The sequence below is a fragment of the Hyperolius riggenbachi genome, chromosome 1, assembly GCF_040937935.1.
Source record: "Hyperolius riggenbachi isolate aHypRig1 chromosome 1, aHypRig1.pri, whole genome shotgun sequence".
Lineage (NCBI taxonomy): Eukaryota > Metazoa > Chordata > Amphibia > Anura > Hyperoliidae > Hyperolius > Hyperolius riggenbachi.
The window spans coordinates 413,481,878-413,497,372 of record NC_090646.1 but is presented as its reverse complement, the minus strand read 5'-3'; the positions used below and the strand labels follow the sequence as shown (position 1 = coordinate 413,497,372).

Sequence of the window (15,495 nt, the reverse complement as noted above, 5' to 3'; positions counted from 1 at the left end):
CTTTCACAGCCAAGAACGTTTTTTTTTTTTTTTTTTTTAACACATTTACACAACAGAGCACTGTGGCTCTATAGCTCAGGGGTTAGAGCACTGGTCTTGTAAACCAGGGGTCGTGAGTTCAAATCTCACTAGGGCCTAAGCATTATTTCATGCGCTGTATCTTTCTTTCCTGACAACCTATTTTCTTTCACCAGCTGTCTTATCAAAAACCGCCACTGCCTCTAGGTCAACTCCCCTTACATGAAAGATCACATTACATTCAACCCTGGTCAAGGTTCACAACATTGACCCCACTTTGAGCAAAAAAAAAAAAAAAAACCTTACTGGCTCCAAGAAGACTTAGACCACATTCATAACATTCTCTTCCTAAAAAGAGAGCGGCCGTATTCCGTTCTTCTGGATGGCCAAGAAGCCAAGACTGGTGCTTATGCCACCATTCATGGGTTGGCCTAATAACGGTAGCTATGATTCTAGAGCTGGAGGCTGCCTTACTTCTGCCCTCAAGGGCTAGGTGCCATTCACATGTCTTGATTGAAGGCTTCGTAGAAGACCACAATTCAGCTCTCTCAACCACCCTACTTTCCGGTGGCACAATGCACCTCCGTGTCAGGATGGCCGAGCGGTCTAAGGCGCTGCGTTCAGGTCGCAGTCTCCCCTGGAGGCGTGGGTTCAAATCCCACTTCTGACAGCGTTTGCATGGTTTTTTCACGGTTCCCCTACCTGCTAGTCTTTCACAGCCAAGAACGTTTTTTTTTTTTTTTTTTTTTTAACACATTTACACAACAGAGCACTGTGGCTCTATAGCTCAGGGGTTAGAGCACTGGTCTTGTAAACCAGGGGTCGTGAGTTCAAATCTCACTAGGGCCTAAGCATTATTTCATGCGCTGTATCTTTCTTTCCTGACAACCTATTTTCTTTCACCAGCTGTCTTATCAAAAACCGCCACTGCCTCTAGGTCAACTCCCCTTACATGAAAGATCACATTACATTCAACCCTGGTCAAGGTTCACAACATTGACCCCACTTTGAGCAAAAAAAAAAAAAAAAAACCTTACTGGCTCCAAGAAGACTTAGACCACATTCATAACATTCTCTTCCTAAAAAGAGAGCGGCCGTATTCCGTTCTTCTGGATGGCCAAGAAGCCAAGACTGGTGCTTATGCCACCATTCATGGGTTGGCCTAATAACGGTAGCTATGATTCTAGAGCTGGAGGCTGCCTTACTTCTGCCCTCAAGGGCTAGGTGCCATTCACATGTCTTGATTGAAGGCTTCGTAGAAGACCACAATTCAGCTCTCTCAACCACCCTACTTTCCGGTGGCACAATGCACCTCCGTGTCAGGATGGCCGAGCGGTCTAAGGCGCTGCGTTCAGGTCGCAGTCTCCCCTGGAGGCGTGGGTTCAAATCCCACTTCTGACAGCGTTTGCATGGTTTTTTCACGGTTCCCCTACCTGCTAGTCTTTCACAGCCAAGAACGTTTTTTTTTTTTTTTTTTTTAACACATTTACACAACAGAGCACTGTGGCTCTATAGCTCAGGGGTTAGAGCACTGGTCTTGTAAACCAGGGGTCGTGAGTTCAAATCTCACTAGGGCCTAAGCATTATTTCATGCGCTGTATCTTTCTTTCCTGACAACCTATTTTCTTTCACCAGCTGTCTTATCAAAAACCGCCACTGCCTCTAGGTCAACTCCCCTTACATGAAAGATCACATTACATTCAACCCTGGTCAAGGTTCACAACATTGACCCCACTTTGAGAAAAAAAAAAAAAAAAAAACCTTACTGGCTCCAAGAAGACTTAGACCACATTCATAACATTCTCTTCCTAAAAAGAGAGCGGCCGTATTCCGTTCTTCTGGATGGCCAAGAAGCCAAGACTGGTGCTTATGCCACCATTCATGGGTTGGCCTAATAACGGTAGCTATGATTCTAGAGCTGGAGGCTGCCTTACTTCTGCCCTCAAGGGCTAGGTGCCATTCACATGTCTTGATTGAAGGCTTCGTAGAAGACCACAATTCAGCTCTCTCAACCACCCTACTTTCCGGTGGCACAATGCACCTCCGTGTCAGGATGGCCGAGCGGTCTAAGGCGCTGCGTTCAGGTCGCAGTCTCCCCTGGAGGCGTGGGTTCAAATCCCACTTCTGACAGCGTTTGCATGGTTTTTTCACGGTTCCCCTACCTGCTAGTCTTTCACAGCCAAGAACGTTTTTTTTTTTTTTTTTTTTAACACATTTACACAACAGAGCACTGTGGCTCTATAGCTCAGGGGTTAGAGCACTGGTCTTGTAAACCAGGGGTCGTGAGTTCAAATCTCACTAGGGCCTAAGCATTATTTCATGCGCTGTATCTTTCTTTCCTGACAACCTATTTTCTTTCACCAGCTGTCTTATCAAAAACCGCCACTGCCTCTAGGTCAACTCCCCTTACATGAAAGATCACATTACATTCAACCCTGGTCAAGGTTCACAACATTGACCCCACTTTGAGCAAAAAAAAAAAAAAAAACCTTACTGGCTCCAAGAAGACTTAGACCACATTCATAACATTCTCTTCCTAAAAAGAGAGCGGCCGTATTCCGTTCTTCTGGATGGCCAAGAAGCCAAGACTGGTGCTTATGCCACCATTCATGGGTTGGCCTAATAACGGTAGCTATGATTCTAGAGCTGGAGGCTGCCTTACTTCTGCCCTCAAGGGCTAGGTGCCATTCACATGTCTTGATTGAAGGCTTCGTAGAAGACCACAATTCAGCTCTCTCAACCACCCTACTTTCCGGTGGCACAATGCACCTCCGTGTCAGGATGGCCGAGCGGTCTAAGGCGCTGCGTTCAGGTCGCAGTCTCCCCTGGAGGCGTGGGTTCAAATCCCACTTCTGACAGCGTTTGCATGGTTTTTTCACGGTTCCCCTACCTGCTAGTCTTTCACAGCCAAGAACGTTTTTTTTTTTTTTTTTTTTTAACACATTTACACAACAGAGCACTGTGGCTCTATAGCTCAGGGGTTAGAGCACTGGTCTTGTAAACCAGGGGTCGTGAGTTCAAATCTCACTAGGGCCTAAGCATTATTTCATGCGCTGTATCTTTCTTTCCTGACAACCTATTTTCTTTCACCAGCTGTCTTATCAAAAACCGCCACTGCCTCTAGGTCAACTCCCCTTACATGAAAGATCACATTACATTCAACCCTGGTCAAGGTTCACAACATTGACCCCACTTTGAGCAAAAAAAAAAAAAAAAACCTTACTGGCTCCAAGAAGACTTAGACCACATTCATAACATTCTCTTCCTAAAAAGAGAGCGGCCGTATTCCGTTCTTCTGGATGGCCAAGAAGCCAAGACTGGTGCTTATGCCACCATTCATGGGTTGGCCTAATAACGGTAGCTATGATTCTAGAGCTGGAGGCTGCCTTACTTCTGCCCTCAAGGGCTAGGTGCCATTCACATGTCTTGATTGAAGGCTTCGTAGAAGACCACAATTCAGCTCTCTCAACCACCCTACTTTCCGGTGGCACAATGCACCTCCGTGTCAGGATGGCCGAGCGGTCTAAGGCGCTGCGTTCAGGTCGCAGTCTCCCCTGGAGGCGTGGGTTCAAATCCCACTTCTGACAGCGTTTGCATGGTTTTTTCACGGTTCCCCTACCTGCTAGTCTTTCACAGCCAAGAACGTTTTTTTTTTTTTTTTTTTTTAACACATTTACACAACAGAGCACTGTGGCTCTATAGCTCAGGGGTTAGAGCACTGGTCTTGTAAACCAGGGGTCGTGAGTTCAAATCTCACTAGGGCCTAAGCATTATTTCATGCGCTGTATCTTTCTTTCCTGACAACCTATTTTCTTTCACCAGCTGTCTTATCAAAAACCGCCACTGCCTCTAGGTCAACTCCCCTTACATGAAAGATCACATTACATTCAACCCTGGTCAAGGTTCACAACATTGACCCCACTTTGAGCAAAAAAAAAAAAAAAAACCTTACTGGCTCCAAGAAGACTTAGACCACATTCATAACATTCTCTTCCTAAAAAGAGAGCGGCCGTATTCCGTTCTTCTGGATGGCCAAGAAGCCAAGACTGGTGCTTATGCCACCATTCATGGGTTGGCCTAATAACGGTAGCTATGATTCTAGAGCTGGAGGCTGCCTTACTTCTGCCCTCAAGGGCTAGGTGCCATTCACATGTCTTGATTGAAGGCTTCGTAGAAGACCACAATTCAGCTCTCTCAACCACCCTACTTTCCGGTGGCACAATGCACCTCCGTGTCAGGATGGCCGAGCGGTCTAAGGCGCTGCGTTCAGGTCGCAGTCTCCCCTGGAGGCGTGGGTTCAAATCCCACTTCTGACAGCGTTTGCATGGTTTTTTCACGGTTCCCCTACCTGCTAGTCTTTCACAGCCAAGAACGTTTTTTTTTTTTTTTTTTTTAACACATTTACACAACAGAGCACTGTGGCTCTATAGCTCAGGGGTTAGAGCACTGGTCTTGTAAACCAGGGGTCGTGAGTTCAAATCTCACTAGGGCCTAAGCATTATTTCATGCGCTGTATCTTTCTTTCCTGACAACCTATTTTCTTTCACCAGCTGTCTTATCAAAAACCGCCACTGCCTCTAGGTCAACTCCCCTTACATGAAAGATCACATTACATTCAACCCTGGTCAAGGTTCACAACATTGACCCCACTTTGAGCAAAAAAAAAAAAAAAAACCTTACTGGCTCCAAGAAGACTTAGACCACATTCATAACATTCTCTTCCTAAAAAGAGAGCGGCCGTATTCCGTTCTTCTGGATGGCCAAGAAGCCAAGACTGGTGCTTATGCCACCATTCATGGGTTGGCCTAATAACGGTAGCTATGATTCTAGAGCTGGAGGCTGCCTTACTTCTGCCCTCAAGGGCTAGGTGCCATTCACATGTCTTGATTGAAGGCTTCGTAGAAGACCACAATTCAGCTCTCTCAACCACCCTACTTTCCGGTGGCACAATGCACCTCCGTGTCAGGATGGCCGAGCGGTCTAAGGCGCTGCGTTCAGGTCGCAGTCTCCCCTGGAGGCGTGGGTTCAAATCCCACTTCTGACAGCGTTTGCATGGTTTTTTCACGGTTCCCCTACCTGCTAGTCTTTCACAGCCAAGAACGTTTTTTTTTTTTTTTTTTTTAACACATTTACACAACAGAGCACTGTGGCTCTATAGCTCAGGGGTTAGAGCACTGGTCTTGTAAACCAGGGGTCGTGAGTTCAAATCTCACTAGGGCCTAAGCATTATTTCATGCGCTGTATCTTTCTTTCCTGACAACCTATTTTCTTTCACCAGCTGTCTTATCAAAAACCGCCACTGCCTCTAGGTCAACTCCCCTTACATGAAAGATCACATTACATTCAACCCTGGTCAAGGTTCACAACATTGACCCCACTTTGAGCAAAAAAAAAAAAAAAAACCTTACTGGCTCCAAGAAGACTTAGACCACATTCATAACATTCTCTTCCTAAAAAGAGAGCGGCCGTATTCCGTTCTTCTGGATGGCCAAGAAGCCAAGACTGGTGCTTATGCCACCATTCATGGGTTGGCCTAATAACGGTAGCTATGATTCTAGAGCTGGAGGCTGCCTTACTTCTGCCCTCAAGGGCTAGGTGCCATTCACATGTCTTGATTGAAGGCTTCGTAGAAGACCACAATTCAGCTCTCTCAACCACCCTACTTTCCGGTGGCACAATGCACCTCCGTGTCAGGATGGCCGAGCGGTCTAAGGCGCTGCGTTCAGGTCGCAGTCTCCCCTGGAGGCGTGGGTTCAAATCCCACTTCTGACAGCGTTTGCATGGTTTTTTCACGGTTCCCCTACCTGCTAGTCTTTCACAGCCAAGAACGTTTTTTTTTTTTTTTTTTTTAACACATTTACACAACAGAGCACTGTGGCTCTATAGCTCAGGGGTTAGAGCACTGGTCTTGTAAACCAGGGGTCGTGAGTTCAAATCTCACTAGGGCCTAAGCATTATTTCATGCGCTGTATCTTTCTTTCCTGACAACCTATTTTCTTTCACCAGCTGTCTTATCAAAAACCGCCACTGCCTCTAGGTCAACTCCCCTTACATGAAAGATCACATTACATTCAACCCTGGTCAAGGTTCACAACATTGACCCCACTTTGAGCAAAAAAAAAAAAAAAAACCTTACTGGCTCCAAGAAGACTTAGACCACATTCATAACATTCTCTTCCTAAAAAGAGAGCGGCCGTATTCCGTTCTTCTGGATGGCCAAGAAGCCAAGACTGGTGCTTATGCCACCATTCATGGGTTGGCCTAATAACGGTAGCTATGATTCTAGAGCTGGAGGCTGCCTTACTTCTGCCCTCAAGGGCTAGGTGCCATTCACATGTCTTGATTGAAGGCTTCGTAGAAGACCACAATTCAGCTCTCTCAACCACCCTACTTTCCGGTGGCACAATGCACCTCCGTGTCAGGATGGCCGAGCGGTCTAAGGCGCTGCGTTCAGGTCGCAGTCTCCCCTGGAGGCGTGGGTTCAAATCCCACTTCTGACAGCGTTTGCATGGTTTTTTCACGGTTCCCCTACCTGCTAGTCTTTCACAGCCAAGAACGTTTTTTTTTTTTTTTTTTTTAACACATTTACACAACAGAGCACTGTGGCTCTATAGCTCAGGGGTTAGAGCACTGGTCTTGTAAACCAGGGGTCGTGAGTTCAAATCTCACTAGGGCCTAAGCATTATTTCATGCGCTGTATCTTTCTTTCCTGACAACCTATTTTCTTTCACCAGCTGTCTTATCAAAAACCGCCACTGCCTCTAGGTCAACTCCCCTTACATGAAAGATCACATTACATTCAACCCTGGTCAAGGTTCACAACATTGACCCCACTTTGAGCAAAAAAAAAAAAAAAAACCTTACTGGCTCCAAGAAGACTTAGACCACATTCATAACATTCTCTTCCTAAAAAGAGAGCGGCCGTATTCCGTTCTTCTGGATGGCCAAGAAGCCAAGACTGGTGCTTATGCCACCATTCATGGGTTGGCCTAATAACGGTAGCTATGATTCTAGAGCTGGAGGCTGCCTTACTTCTGCCCTCAAGGGCTAGGTGCCATTCACATGTCTTGATTGAAGGCTTCGTAGAAGACCACAATTCAGCTCTCTCAACCACCCTACTTTCCGGTGGCACAAAGCACCTCCGTGTCAGGATGGCCGAGCGGTCTAAGGCGCTGCGTTCAGGTCGCAGTCTCCCCTGGAGGCGTGGGTTCAAATCCCACTTCTGACAGCGTTTGCATGGTTTTTTCACGGTTCCCCTACCTGCTAGTCTTTCACAGCCAAGAACGTTTTTTTTTTTTTTTTTTTTAACACATTTACACAACAGAGCACTGTGGCTCTATAGCTCAGGGGTTAGAGCACTGGTCTTGTAAACCAGGGGTCGTGAGTTCAAATCTCACTAGGGCCTAAGCATTATTTCATGCGCTGTATCTTTCTTTCCTGACAACCTATTTTCTTTCACCAGCTGTCTTATCAAAAACCGCCACTGCCTCTAGGTCAACTCCCCTTACATGAAAGATCACATTACATTCAACCCTGGTCAAGGTTCACAACATTGACCCCACTTTGAGCAAAAAAAAAAAAAAAAACCTTACTGGCTCCAAGAAGACTTAGACCACATTCATAACATTCTCTTCCTAAAAAGAGAGCGGCCGTATTCCGTTCTTCTGGATGGCCAAGAAGCCAAGACTGGTGCTTATGCCACCATTCATGGGTTGGCCTAATAACGGTAGCTATGATTCTAGAGCTGGAGGCTGCCTTACTTCTGCCCTCAAGGGCTAGGTGCCATTCACATGTCTTGATTGAAGGCTTCGTAGAAGACCACAATTCAGCTCTCTCAACCACCCTACTTTCCGGTGGCACAATGCACCTCCGTGTCAGGATGGCCGAGCGGTCTAAGGCGCTGCGTTCAGGTCGCAGTCTCCCCTGGAGGCGTGGGTTCAAATCCCACTTCTGACAGCGTTTGCATGGTTTTTTCACGGTTCCCCTACCTGCTAGTCTTTCACAGCCAAGAACGTTTTTTTTTTTTTTTTTTTTAACACATTTACACAACAGAGCACTGTGGCTCTATAGCTCAGGGGTTAGAGCACTGGTCTTGTAAACCAGGGGTCGTGAGTTCAAATCTCACTAGGGCCTAAGCATTATTTCATGCGCTGTATCTTTCTTTCCTGACAACCTATTTTCTTTCACCAGCTGTCTTATCAAAAACCGCCACTGCCTCTAGGTCAACTCCCCTTACATGAAAGATCACATTACATTCAACCCTGGTCAAGGTTCACAACATTGACCCCACTTTGAGCAAAAAAAAAAAAAAAAACCTTACTGGCTCCAAGAAGACTTAGACCACATTCATAACATTCTCTTCCTAAAAAGAGAGCGGCCGTATTCCGTTCTTCTGGATGGCCAAGAAGCCAAGACTGGTGCTTATGCCACCATTCATGGGTTGGCCTAATAACGGTAGCTATGATTCTAGAGCTGGAGGCTGCCTTACTTCTGCCCTCAAGGGCTAGGTGCCATTCACATGTCTTGATTGAAGGCTTCGTAGAAGACCACAATTCAGCTCTCTCAACCACCCTACTTTCCGGTGGCACAATGCACCTCCGTGTCAGGATGGCCGAGCGGTCTAAGGCGCTGCGTTCAGGTCGCAGTCTCCCCTGGAGGCGTGGGTTCAAATCCCACTTCTGACAGCGTTTGCATGGTTTTTTCACGGTTCCCCTACCTGCTAGTCTTTCACAGCCAAGAACGTTTTTTTTTTTTTTTTTTTTTAACACATTTACACAACAGAGCACTGTGGCTCTATAGCTCAGGGGTTAGAGCACTGGTCTTGTAAACCAGGGGTCGTGAGTTCAAATCTCACTAGGGCCTAAGCATTATTTCATGCGCTGTATCTTTCTTTCCTGACAACCTATTTTCTTTCACCAGCTGTCTTATCAAAAACCGCCACTGCCTCTAGGTCAACTCCCCTTACATGAAAGATCACATTACATTCAACCCTGGTCAAGGTTCACAACATTGACCCCACTTTGAGCAAAAAAAAAAAAAAAAACCTTACTGGCTCCAAGAAGACTTAGACCACATTCATAACATTCTCTTCCTAAAAAGAGAGCGGCCGTATTCCGTTCTTCTGGATGGCCAAGAAGCCAAGACTGGTGCTTATGCCACCATTCATGGGTTGGCCTAATAACGGTAGCTATGATTCTAGAGCTGGAGGCTGCCTTACTTCTGCCCTCAAGGGCTAGGTGCCATTCACATGTCTTGATTGAAGGCTTCGTAGAAGACCACAATTCAGCTCTCTCAACCACCCTACTTTCCGGTGGCACAATGCACCTCCGTGTCAGGATGGCCGAGCGGTCTAAGGCGCTGCGTTCAGGTCGCAGTCTCCCCTGGAGGCGTGGGTTCAAATCCCACTTCTGACAGCGTTTGCATGGTTTTTTCACGGTTCCCCTACCTGCTAGTCTTTCACAGCCAAGAACGTTTTTTTTTTTTTTTTTTTTAACACATTTACACAACAGAGCACTGTGGCTCTATAGCTCAGGGGTTAGAGCACTGGTCTTGTAAACCAGGGGTCGTGAGTTCAAATCTCACTAGGGCCTAAGCATTATTTCATGCGCTGTATCTTTCTTTCCTGACAACCTATTTTCTTTCACCAGCTGTCTTATCAAAAACCGCCACTGCCTCTAGGTCAACTCCCCTTACATGAAAGATCACATTACATTCAACCCTGGTCAAGGTTCACAACATTGACCCCACTTTGAGCAAAAAAAAAAAAAAAAACCTTACTGGCTCCAAGAAGACTTAGACCACATTCATAACATTCTCTTCCTAAAAAGAGAGCGGCCGTATTCCGTTCTTCTGGATGGCCAAGAAGCCAAGACTGGTGCTTATGCCACCATTCATGGGTTGGCCTAATAACGGTAGCTATGATTCTAGAGCTGGAGGCTGCCTTACTTCTGCCCTCAAGGGCTAGGTGCCCATTCACATGTCTTGATTGAAGGCTTCGTAGAAGACCACAATTCAGCTCTCTCAACCACCCTACTTTCCGGTGGCACAATGCACCTCCGTGTCAGGATGGCCGAGCGGTCTAAGGCGCTGCGTTCAGGTCGAAGTCTCCCCTGGAGGCGTGGGTTCAAATCCCACTTCTGACAGCGTTTGCATGGTTTTTTCACGGTTCCCCTACCTGCTAGTCTTTCACAGCCAAGAACGTTTTTTTTTTTTTTTTTTTTAACACATTTACACAACAGAGCACTGTGGCTCTATAGCTCAGGGGTTAGAGCACTGGTCTTGTAAACCAGGGGTCGTGAGTTCAAATCTCACTAGGGCCTAAGCATTATTTCATGCGCTGTATCTTTCTTTCCTGACAACCTATTTTCTTTCACCAGCTGTCTTATCAAAAACCGCCACTGCCTCTAGGTCAACTCCCCTTACATGAAAGATCACATTACATTCAACCCTGGTCAAGGTTCACAACATTGACCCCACTTTGAGCAAAAAAAAAAAAAAAAACCTTACTGGCTCCAAGAAGACTTAGACCACATTCATAACATTCTCTTCCTAAAAAGAGAGCGGCCGTATTCCGTTCTTCTGGATGGCCAAGAAGCCAAGACTGGTGCTTATGCCACCATTCATGGGTTGGCCTAATAACGGTAGCTATGATTCTAGAGCTGGAGGCTGCCTTACTTCTGCCCTCAAGGGCTAGGTGCCATTCACATGTCTTGATTGAAGGCTTCGTAGAAGACCACAATTCAGCTCTCTCAACCACCCTACTTTCCGGTGGCACAATGCACCTCCGTGTCAGGATGGCCGAGCGGTCTAAGGCGCTGCGTTCAGGTCGCAGTCTCCCCTGGAGGCGTGGGTTCAAATCCCACTTCTGACAGCGTTTGCATGGTTTTTTCACGGTTCCCCTACCTGCTAGTCTTTCACAGCCAAGAACGTTTTTTTTTTTTTTTTTTTTAACACATTTACACAACAGAGCACTGTGGCTCTATAGCTCAGGGGTTAGAGCACTGGTCTTGTAAACCAGGGGTCGTGAGTTCAAATCTCACTAGGGCCTAAGCATTATTTCATGCGCTGTATCTTTCTTTCCTGACAACCTATTTTCTTTCACCAGCTGTCTTATCAAAAACCGCCACTGCCTCTAGGTCAACTCCCCTTACATGAAAGATCACATTACATTCAACCCTGGTCAAGGTTCACAACATTGACCCCACTTTGAGCAAAAAAAAAAAAAAAAAACCTTACTGGCTCCAAGAAGACTTAGACCACATTCATAACATTCTCTTCCTAAAAAGAGAGCGGCCGTATTCCGTTCTTCTGGATGGCCAAGAAGCCAAGACTGGTGCTTATGCCACCATTCATGGGTTGGCCTAATAACGGTAGCTATGATTCTAGAGCTGGAGGCTGCCTTACTTCTGCCCTCAAGGGCTAGGTGCCATTCACATGTTTTGATTGAAGGCTTCGTAGAAGACCACAATTCAGCTCTCTCAACCACCCTACTTTCCGGTGGCACAATGCACCTCCGTGTCAGGATGGCCGAGCGGTCTAAGGCGCTGCGTTCAGGTCGCAGTCTCCCCTGGAGGCGTGGGTTCAAATCCCGCTTCTGACAGCGTTTGCATGGTTTTTTCACGGTTCCCCTACCTGCTAGTCTTTCACAGCCAAGAACGTTTTTTTTTTTTTTTTTTTTTAACACATTTACACAACAGAGCACTGTGGCTCTATAGCTCAGGGGTTAGAGCACTGGTCTTGTAAACCAGGGGTCGTGAGTTCAAATCTCACTAGGGCCTAAGCATTATTTCATGCGCTGTATCTTTCTTTCCTGACAACCTATTTTCTTTCACCAGCTGTCTTATCAAAAACCGCCACTGCCTCTAGGTCAACTCCCCTTACATGAAAGATCACATTACATTCAACCCTGGTCAAGGTTCACAACATTGACCCCACTTTGAGCAAAAAAAAAAAAAAAAACCTTACTGGCTCCAAGAAGACTTAGACCACATTCATAACATTCTCTTCCTAAAAAGAGAGCGGCCGTATTCCGTTCTTCTGGATGGCCAAGAAGCCAAGACTGGTGCTTATGCCACCATTCATGGGTTGGCCTAATAACGGTAGCTATGATTCTAGAGCTGGAGGCTGCCTTACTTCTGCCCTCAAGGGCTAGGTGCCATTCACATGTCTTGATTGAAGGCTTCGTAGAAGACCACAATTCAGCTCTCTCAACCACCCTACTTTCCGGTGGCACAATGCACCTCCGTGTCAGGATGGCCGAGCGGTCTAAGGCGCTGCGTTCAGGTCGCAGTCTCCCCTGGAGGCGTGGGTTCAAATCCCACTTCTGACAGCGTTTGCATGGTTTTTTCACGGTTCCCCTACCTGCTAGTCTTTCACAGCCAAGAACGTTTTTTTTTTTTTTTTTTTTAACACATTTACACAACAGAGCACTGTGGCTCTATAGCTCAGGGGTTAGAGCACTGGTCTTGTAAACCAGGGGTCGTGAGTTCAAATCTCACTAGGGCCTAAGCATTATTTCATGCGCTGTATCTTTCTTTCCTGACAACCTATTTTCTTTCACCAGCTGTCTTATCAAAAACCGCCACTGCCTCTAGGTCAACTCCCCTTACATGAAAGATCACATTACATTCAACCCTGGTCAAGGTTCACAACATTGACCCCACTTTGAGCAAAAAAAAAAAAAAAAACCTTACTGGCTCCAAGAAGACTTAGACCACATTCATAACATTCTCTTCCTAAAAAGAGAGCGGCCGTATTCCGTTCTTCTGGATGGCCAAGAAGCCAAGACTGGTGCTTATGCCACCATTCATGGGTTGGCCTAATAACGGTAGCTATGATTCTAGAGCTGGAGGCTGCCTTACTTCTGCCCTCAAGGGCTAGGTGCCATTCACATGTCTTGATTGAAGGCTTCGTAGAAGACCACAATTCAGCTCTCTCAACCACCCTACTTTCCGGTGGCACAATGCACCTCCGTGTCAGGATGGCCGAGCGGTCTAAGGCGCTGCGTTCAGGTCGCAGTCTCCCCTGGAGGCGTGGGTTCAAATCCCGCTTCTGACAGCGTTTGCATGGTTTTTTCACGGTTCCCCTACCTGCTAGTCTTTCACAGCCAAGAACGTTTTTTTTTTTTTTTTTTTTAACACATTTACACAACAGAGCACTGTGGCTCTATAGCTCAGGGGTTAGAGCACTGGTCTTGTAAACCAGGGGTCGTGAGTTCAAATCTCACTAGGGCCTAAGCATTATTTCATGCGCTGTATCTTTCTTTCCTGACAACCTATTTTCTTTCACCAGCTGTCTTATCAAAAACCGCCACTGCCTCTAGGTCAACTCCCCTTACATGAAAGATCACATTACATTCAACCCTGGTCAAGGTTCACAACATTGACCCCACTTTGAGCAAAAAAAAAAAAAAAAACCTTACTGGCTCCAAGAAGACTTAGACCACATTCATAACATTCTCTTCCTAAAAAGAGAGCGGCCGTATTCCGTTCTTCTGGATGGCCAAGAAGCCAAGACTGGTGCTTATGCCACCATTCATGGGTTGGCCTAATAACGGTAGCTATGATTCTAGAGCTGGAGGCTGCCTTACTTCTGCCCTCAAGGGCTAGGTGCCATTCACATGTCTTGATTGAAGGCTTCGTAGAAGACCACAATTCAGCTCTCTCAACCACCCTACTTTCCGGTGGCACAATGCACCTCCGTGTCAGGATGGCCGAGCGGTCTAAGGCGCTGCGTTCAGGTCGCAGTCTCCCCTGGAGGCGTGGGTTCAAATCCCACTTCTGACAGCGTTTGCATGGTTTTTTCACGGTTCCCCTACCTGCTAGTCTTTCACAGCCAAGAACGTTTTTTTTTTTTTTTTTTTTAACACATTTACACAACAGAGCACTGTGGCTCTATAGCTCAGGGGTTAGAGCACTGGTCTTGTAAACCAGGGGTCGTGAGTTCAAATCTCACTAGGGCCTAAGCATTATTTCATGCGCTGTATCTTTCTTTCCTGACAACCTTTTTTCTTTCACCAGCTGTCTTATCAAAAACCGCCACTGCCTCTAGGTCAACTCCCCTTACATGAAAGATCACATTACATTCAACCCTGGTCAAGGTTCACAACATTGACCCCACTTTGAGCAAAAAAAAAAAAAAAAACCTTACTGGCTCCAAGAAGACTTAGACCACATTCATAACATTCTCTTCCTAAAAAGAGAGCGGCCGTATTCCGTTCTTCTGGATGGCCAAGAAGCCAAGACTGGTGCTTATGCCACCATTCATGGGTTGGCCTAATAACGGTAGCTATGATTCTAGAGCTGGAGGCTGCCTTACTTCTGCCCTCAAGGGCTAGGTGCCATTCACATGTCTTGATTGAAGGCTTCGTAGAAGACCACAATTCAGCTCTCTCAACCACCCTACTTTCCGGTGGCACAATGCACCTCCGTGTCAGGATGGCCGAGCGGTCTAAGGCGCTGCGTTCAGGTCGCAGTCTCCCCTGGAGGCGTGGGTTCAAATCCCACTTCTGACAGCGTTTGCATGGTTTTTTCACGGTTCCCCTACCTGCTAGTCTTTCACAGCCAAGAACGTTTTTTTTTTTTTTTTTTTAACACATTTACACAACAGAGCACTGTGGCTCTATAGCTCAGGGGTTAGAGCACTGGTCTTGTAAACCAGGGGTCGTGAGTTCAAATCTCACTAGGGCCTAAGCATTATTTCATGCGCTGTATCTTTCTTTCCTGACAACCTATTTTCTTTCACCAGCTGTCTTATCAAAAACCGCCACTGCCTCTAGGTCAACTCCCCTTACATGAAAGATCACATTACATTCAACCCTGGTCAAGGTTCACAACATTGACCCCACTTTGAGCAAAAAAAAAAAAAAAAACCTTACTGGCTCCAAGAAGACTTAGACCACATTCATAACATTCTCTTCCTAAAAAGAGAGCGGCCGTATTCCGTTCTTCTGGATGGCCAAGAAGCCAAGACTGGTGCTTATGCCACCATTCATGGGTTGGCCTAATAACGGTAGCTATGATTCTAGAGCTGGAGGCTGCCTTACTTCTGCCCTCAAGGGCTAGGTGCCATTCACATGTCTTGATTGAAGGCTTCGTAGAAGACCACAATTCAGCTCTCTCAACCACCCTACTTTCCGGTGGCACAATGCACCTCCGTGTCAGGATGGCCGAGCGGTCTAAGGCGCTGCGTTCAGGTCGCAGTCTCCCCTGGAGGCGTGGGTTCAAATCCCACTTCTGACAGCGTTTGCATGGTTTTTTCACGGTTCCCCTACCTGCTAGTCTTTCACAGCCAAGAACGTTTTTTTTTTTTTTTTTTTTAACACATTTACACAACAGAGCACTGTGGCTCTATAGCTCAGGGGTTAGAGCACTGGTCTTGTAAACCAGGGGTCGTGAGTTCAAATCTCACTAGGGCCTAAGCATTATTTCATGCGCTGTATCTTTCTTTCCTGACAACCTATTTTCTTTCACCAGCTGT

The 15,495-nt window shown here is 46.5% G+C and overlaps 42 non-coding genes across 42 annotated transcripts; all 42 read left to right on the top strand.

The window, feature by feature from the left end:
* The first annotated feature begins 64 nt into the window (after positions 1-64).
* Positions 65-137, top strand: TRNAT-UGU (transfer RNA threonine (anticodon UGU)). The gene has a single exon. It is a non-coding gene; the product is annotated as a tRNA-Thr (tRNA).
* Positions 138-605: 468 nt separating this feature from the next.
* On the top strand, positions 606-688 carry TRNAL-CAG (transfer RNA leucine (anticodon CAG)). The gene has a single exon. It is a non-coding gene; the product is annotated as a tRNA-Leu (tRNA).
* A 106-nt stretch (positions 689-794) lies between these two features.
* On the top strand, positions 795-867 carry TRNAT-UGU (transfer RNA threonine (anticodon UGU)). The gene has a single exon. It is a non-coding gene; the product is annotated as a tRNA-Thr (tRNA).
* A 469-nt stretch (positions 868-1,336) lies between these two features.
* TRNAL-CAG (transfer RNA leucine (anticodon CAG)) lies at positions 1,337-1,419 on the top strand. Its single transcript has one exon. It is a non-coding gene; the product is annotated as a tRNA-Leu (tRNA).
* Positions 1,420-1,523: 104 nt separating this feature from the next.
* On the top strand, positions 1,524-1,596 carry TRNAT-UGU (transfer RNA threonine (anticodon UGU)). Its single transcript has one exon. It is a non-coding gene; the product is annotated as a tRNA-Thr (tRNA).
* A 469-nt stretch (positions 1,597-2,065) lies between these two features.
* On the top strand, positions 2,066-2,148 carry TRNAL-CAG (transfer RNA leucine (anticodon CAG)). Its single transcript has one exon. It is a non-coding gene; the product is annotated as a tRNA-Leu (tRNA).
* A 104-nt stretch (positions 2,149-2,252) lies between these two features.
* TRNAT-UGU (transfer RNA threonine (anticodon UGU)) lies at positions 2,253-2,325 on the top strand. The gene has a single exon. It is a non-coding gene; the product is annotated as a tRNA-Thr (tRNA).
* A 468-nt stretch (positions 2,326-2,793) lies between these two features.
* TRNAL-CAG (transfer RNA leucine (anticodon CAG)) lies at positions 2,794-2,876 on the top strand. Its single transcript has one exon. It is a non-coding gene; the product is annotated as a tRNA-Leu (tRNA).
* A 105-nt stretch (positions 2,877-2,981) lies between these two features.
* Positions 2,982-3,054, top strand: TRNAT-UGU (transfer RNA threonine (anticodon UGU)). Its single transcript has one exon. It is a non-coding gene; the product is annotated as a tRNA-Thr (tRNA).
* Positions 3,055-3,522: 468 nt separating this feature from the next.
* On the top strand, positions 3,523-3,605 carry TRNAL-CAG (transfer RNA leucine (anticodon CAG)). Its single transcript has one exon. It is a non-coding gene; the product is annotated as a tRNA-Leu (tRNA).
* Positions 3,606-3,710: 105 nt separating this feature from the next.
* TRNAT-UGU (transfer RNA threonine (anticodon UGU)) lies at positions 3,711-3,783 on the top strand. Its single transcript has one exon. It is a non-coding gene; the product is annotated as a tRNA-Thr (tRNA).
* A 468-nt stretch (positions 3,784-4,251) lies between these two features.
* On the top strand, positions 4,252-4,334 carry TRNAL-CAG (transfer RNA leucine (anticodon CAG)). The gene has a single exon. It is a non-coding gene; the product is annotated as a tRNA-Leu (tRNA).
* A 104-nt stretch (positions 4,335-4,438) lies between these two features.
* TRNAT-UGU (transfer RNA threonine (anticodon UGU)) lies at positions 4,439-4,511 on the top strand. Its single transcript has one exon. It is a non-coding gene; the product is annotated as a tRNA-Thr (tRNA).
* Positions 4,512-4,979: 468 nt separating this feature from the next.
* On the top strand, positions 4,980-5,062 carry TRNAL-CAG (transfer RNA leucine (anticodon CAG)). Its single transcript has one exon. It is a non-coding gene; the product is annotated as a tRNA-Leu (tRNA).
* Positions 5,063-5,166: 104 nt separating this feature from the next.
* On the top strand, positions 5,167-5,239 carry TRNAT-UGU (transfer RNA threonine (anticodon UGU)). The gene has a single exon. It is a non-coding gene; the product is annotated as a tRNA-Thr (tRNA).
* A 468-nt stretch (positions 5,240-5,707) lies between these two features.
* Positions 5,708-5,790, top strand: TRNAL-CAG (transfer RNA leucine (anticodon CAG)). Its single transcript has one exon. It is a non-coding gene; the product is annotated as a tRNA-Leu (tRNA).
* Positions 5,791-5,894: 104 nt separating this feature from the next.
* Positions 5,895-5,967, top strand: TRNAT-UGU (transfer RNA threonine (anticodon UGU)). Its single transcript has one exon. It is a non-coding gene; the product is annotated as a tRNA-Thr (tRNA).
* A 468-nt stretch (positions 5,968-6,435) lies between these two features.
* Positions 6,436-6,518, top strand: TRNAL-CAG (transfer RNA leucine (anticodon CAG)). Its single transcript has one exon. It is a non-coding gene; the product is annotated as a tRNA-Leu (tRNA).
* Positions 6,519-6,622: 104 nt separating this feature from the next.
* On the top strand, positions 6,623-6,695 carry TRNAT-UGU (transfer RNA threonine (anticodon UGU)). Its single transcript has one exon. It is a non-coding gene; the product is annotated as a tRNA-Thr (tRNA).
* Positions 6,696-7,163: 468 nt separating this feature from the next.
* TRNAL-CAG (transfer RNA leucine (anticodon CAG)) lies at positions 7,164-7,246 on the top strand. The gene has a single exon. It is a non-coding gene; the product is annotated as a tRNA-Leu (tRNA).
* Positions 7,247-7,350: 104 nt separating this feature from the next.
* TRNAT-UGU (transfer RNA threonine (anticodon UGU)) lies at positions 7,351-7,423 on the top strand. Its single transcript has one exon. It is a non-coding gene; the product is annotated as a tRNA-Thr (tRNA).
* Positions 7,424-7,891: 468 nt separating this feature from the next.
* Positions 7,892-7,974, top strand: TRNAL-CAG (transfer RNA leucine (anticodon CAG)). The gene has a single exon. It is a non-coding gene; the product is annotated as a tRNA-Leu (tRNA).
* A 104-nt stretch (positions 7,975-8,078) lies between these two features.
* Positions 8,079-8,151, top strand: TRNAT-UGU (transfer RNA threonine (anticodon UGU)). Its single transcript has one exon. It is a non-coding gene; the product is annotated as a tRNA-Thr (tRNA).
* Positions 8,152-8,619: 468 nt separating this feature from the next.
* Positions 8,620-8,702, top strand: TRNAL-CAG (transfer RNA leucine (anticodon CAG)). Its single transcript has one exon. It is a non-coding gene; the product is annotated as a tRNA-Leu (tRNA).
* Positions 8,703-8,807: 105 nt separating this feature from the next.
* On the top strand, positions 8,808-8,880 carry TRNAT-UGU (transfer RNA threonine (anticodon UGU)). The gene has a single exon. It is a non-coding gene; the product is annotated as a tRNA-Thr (tRNA).
* Positions 8,881-9,348: 468 nt separating this feature from the next.
* On the top strand, positions 9,349-9,431 carry TRNAL-CAG (transfer RNA leucine (anticodon CAG)). Its single transcript has one exon. It is a non-coding gene; the product is annotated as a tRNA-Leu (tRNA).
* A 104-nt stretch (positions 9,432-9,535) lies between these two features.
* Positions 9,536-9,608, top strand: TRNAT-UGU (transfer RNA threonine (anticodon UGU)). The gene has a single exon. It is a non-coding gene; the product is annotated as a tRNA-Thr (tRNA).
* Positions 9,609-10,264: 656 nt separating this feature from the next.
* TRNAT-UGU (transfer RNA threonine (anticodon UGU)) lies at positions 10,265-10,337 on the top strand. The gene has a single exon. It is a non-coding gene; the product is annotated as a tRNA-Thr (tRNA).
* Positions 10,338-10,805: 468 nt separating this feature from the next.
* Positions 10,806-10,888, top strand: TRNAL-CAG (transfer RNA leucine (anticodon CAG)). Its single transcript has one exon. It is a non-coding gene; the product is annotated as a tRNA-Leu (tRNA).
* A 104-nt stretch (positions 10,889-10,992) lies between these two features.
* TRNAT-UGU (transfer RNA threonine (anticodon UGU)) lies at positions 10,993-11,065 on the top strand. The gene has a single exon. It is a non-coding gene; the product is annotated as a tRNA-Thr (tRNA).
* A 469-nt stretch (positions 11,066-11,534) lies between these two features.
* TRNAL-CAG (transfer RNA leucine (anticodon CAG)) lies at positions 11,535-11,617 on the top strand. Its single transcript has one exon. It is a non-coding gene; the product is annotated as a tRNA-Leu (tRNA).
* A 105-nt stretch (positions 11,618-11,722) lies between these two features.
* On the top strand, positions 11,723-11,795 carry TRNAT-UGU (transfer RNA threonine (anticodon UGU)). Its single transcript has one exon. It is a non-coding gene; the product is annotated as a tRNA-Thr (tRNA).
* A 468-nt stretch (positions 11,796-12,263) lies between these two features.
* On the top strand, positions 12,264-12,346 carry TRNAL-CAG (transfer RNA leucine (anticodon CAG)). The gene has a single exon. It is a non-coding gene; the product is annotated as a tRNA-Leu (tRNA).
* A 104-nt stretch (positions 12,347-12,450) lies between these two features.
* On the top strand, positions 12,451-12,523 carry TRNAT-UGU (transfer RNA threonine (anticodon UGU)). The gene has a single exon. It is a non-coding gene; the product is annotated as a tRNA-Thr (tRNA).
* Positions 12,524-12,991: 468 nt separating this feature from the next.
* On the top strand, positions 12,992-13,074 carry TRNAL-CAG (transfer RNA leucine (anticodon CAG)). Its single transcript has one exon. It is a non-coding gene; the product is annotated as a tRNA-Leu (tRNA).
* Positions 13,075-13,178: 104 nt separating this feature from the next.
* Positions 13,179-13,251, top strand: TRNAT-UGU (transfer RNA threonine (anticodon UGU)). The gene has a single exon. It is a non-coding gene; the product is annotated as a tRNA-Thr (tRNA).
* Positions 13,252-13,719: 468 nt separating this feature from the next.
* On the top strand, positions 13,720-13,802 carry TRNAL-CAG (transfer RNA leucine (anticodon CAG)). Its single transcript has one exon. It is a non-coding gene; the product is annotated as a tRNA-Leu (tRNA).
* A 104-nt stretch (positions 13,803-13,906) lies between these two features.
* TRNAT-UGU (transfer RNA threonine (anticodon UGU)) lies at positions 13,907-13,979 on the top strand. The gene has a single exon. It is a non-coding gene; the product is annotated as a tRNA-Thr (tRNA).
* A 468-nt stretch (positions 13,980-14,447) lies between these two features.
* Positions 14,448-14,530, top strand: TRNAL-CAG (transfer RNA leucine (anticodon CAG)). The gene has a single exon. It is a non-coding gene; the product is annotated as a tRNA-Leu (tRNA).
* A 103-nt stretch (positions 14,531-14,633) lies between these two features.
* TRNAT-UGU (transfer RNA threonine (anticodon UGU)) lies at positions 14,634-14,706 on the top strand. The gene has a single exon. It is a non-coding gene; the product is annotated as a tRNA-Thr (tRNA).
* Positions 14,707-15,174: 468 nt separating this feature from the next.
* TRNAL-CAG (transfer RNA leucine (anticodon CAG)) lies at positions 15,175-15,257 on the top strand. The gene has a single exon. It is a non-coding gene; the product is annotated as a tRNA-Leu (tRNA).
* Positions 15,258-15,361: 104 nt separating this feature from the next.
* On the top strand, positions 15,362-15,434 carry TRNAT-UGU (transfer RNA threonine (anticodon UGU)). Its single transcript has one exon. It is a non-coding gene; the product is annotated as a tRNA-Thr (tRNA).
* The last annotated feature ends 61 nt before the right edge of the window (positions 15,435-15,495 follow it).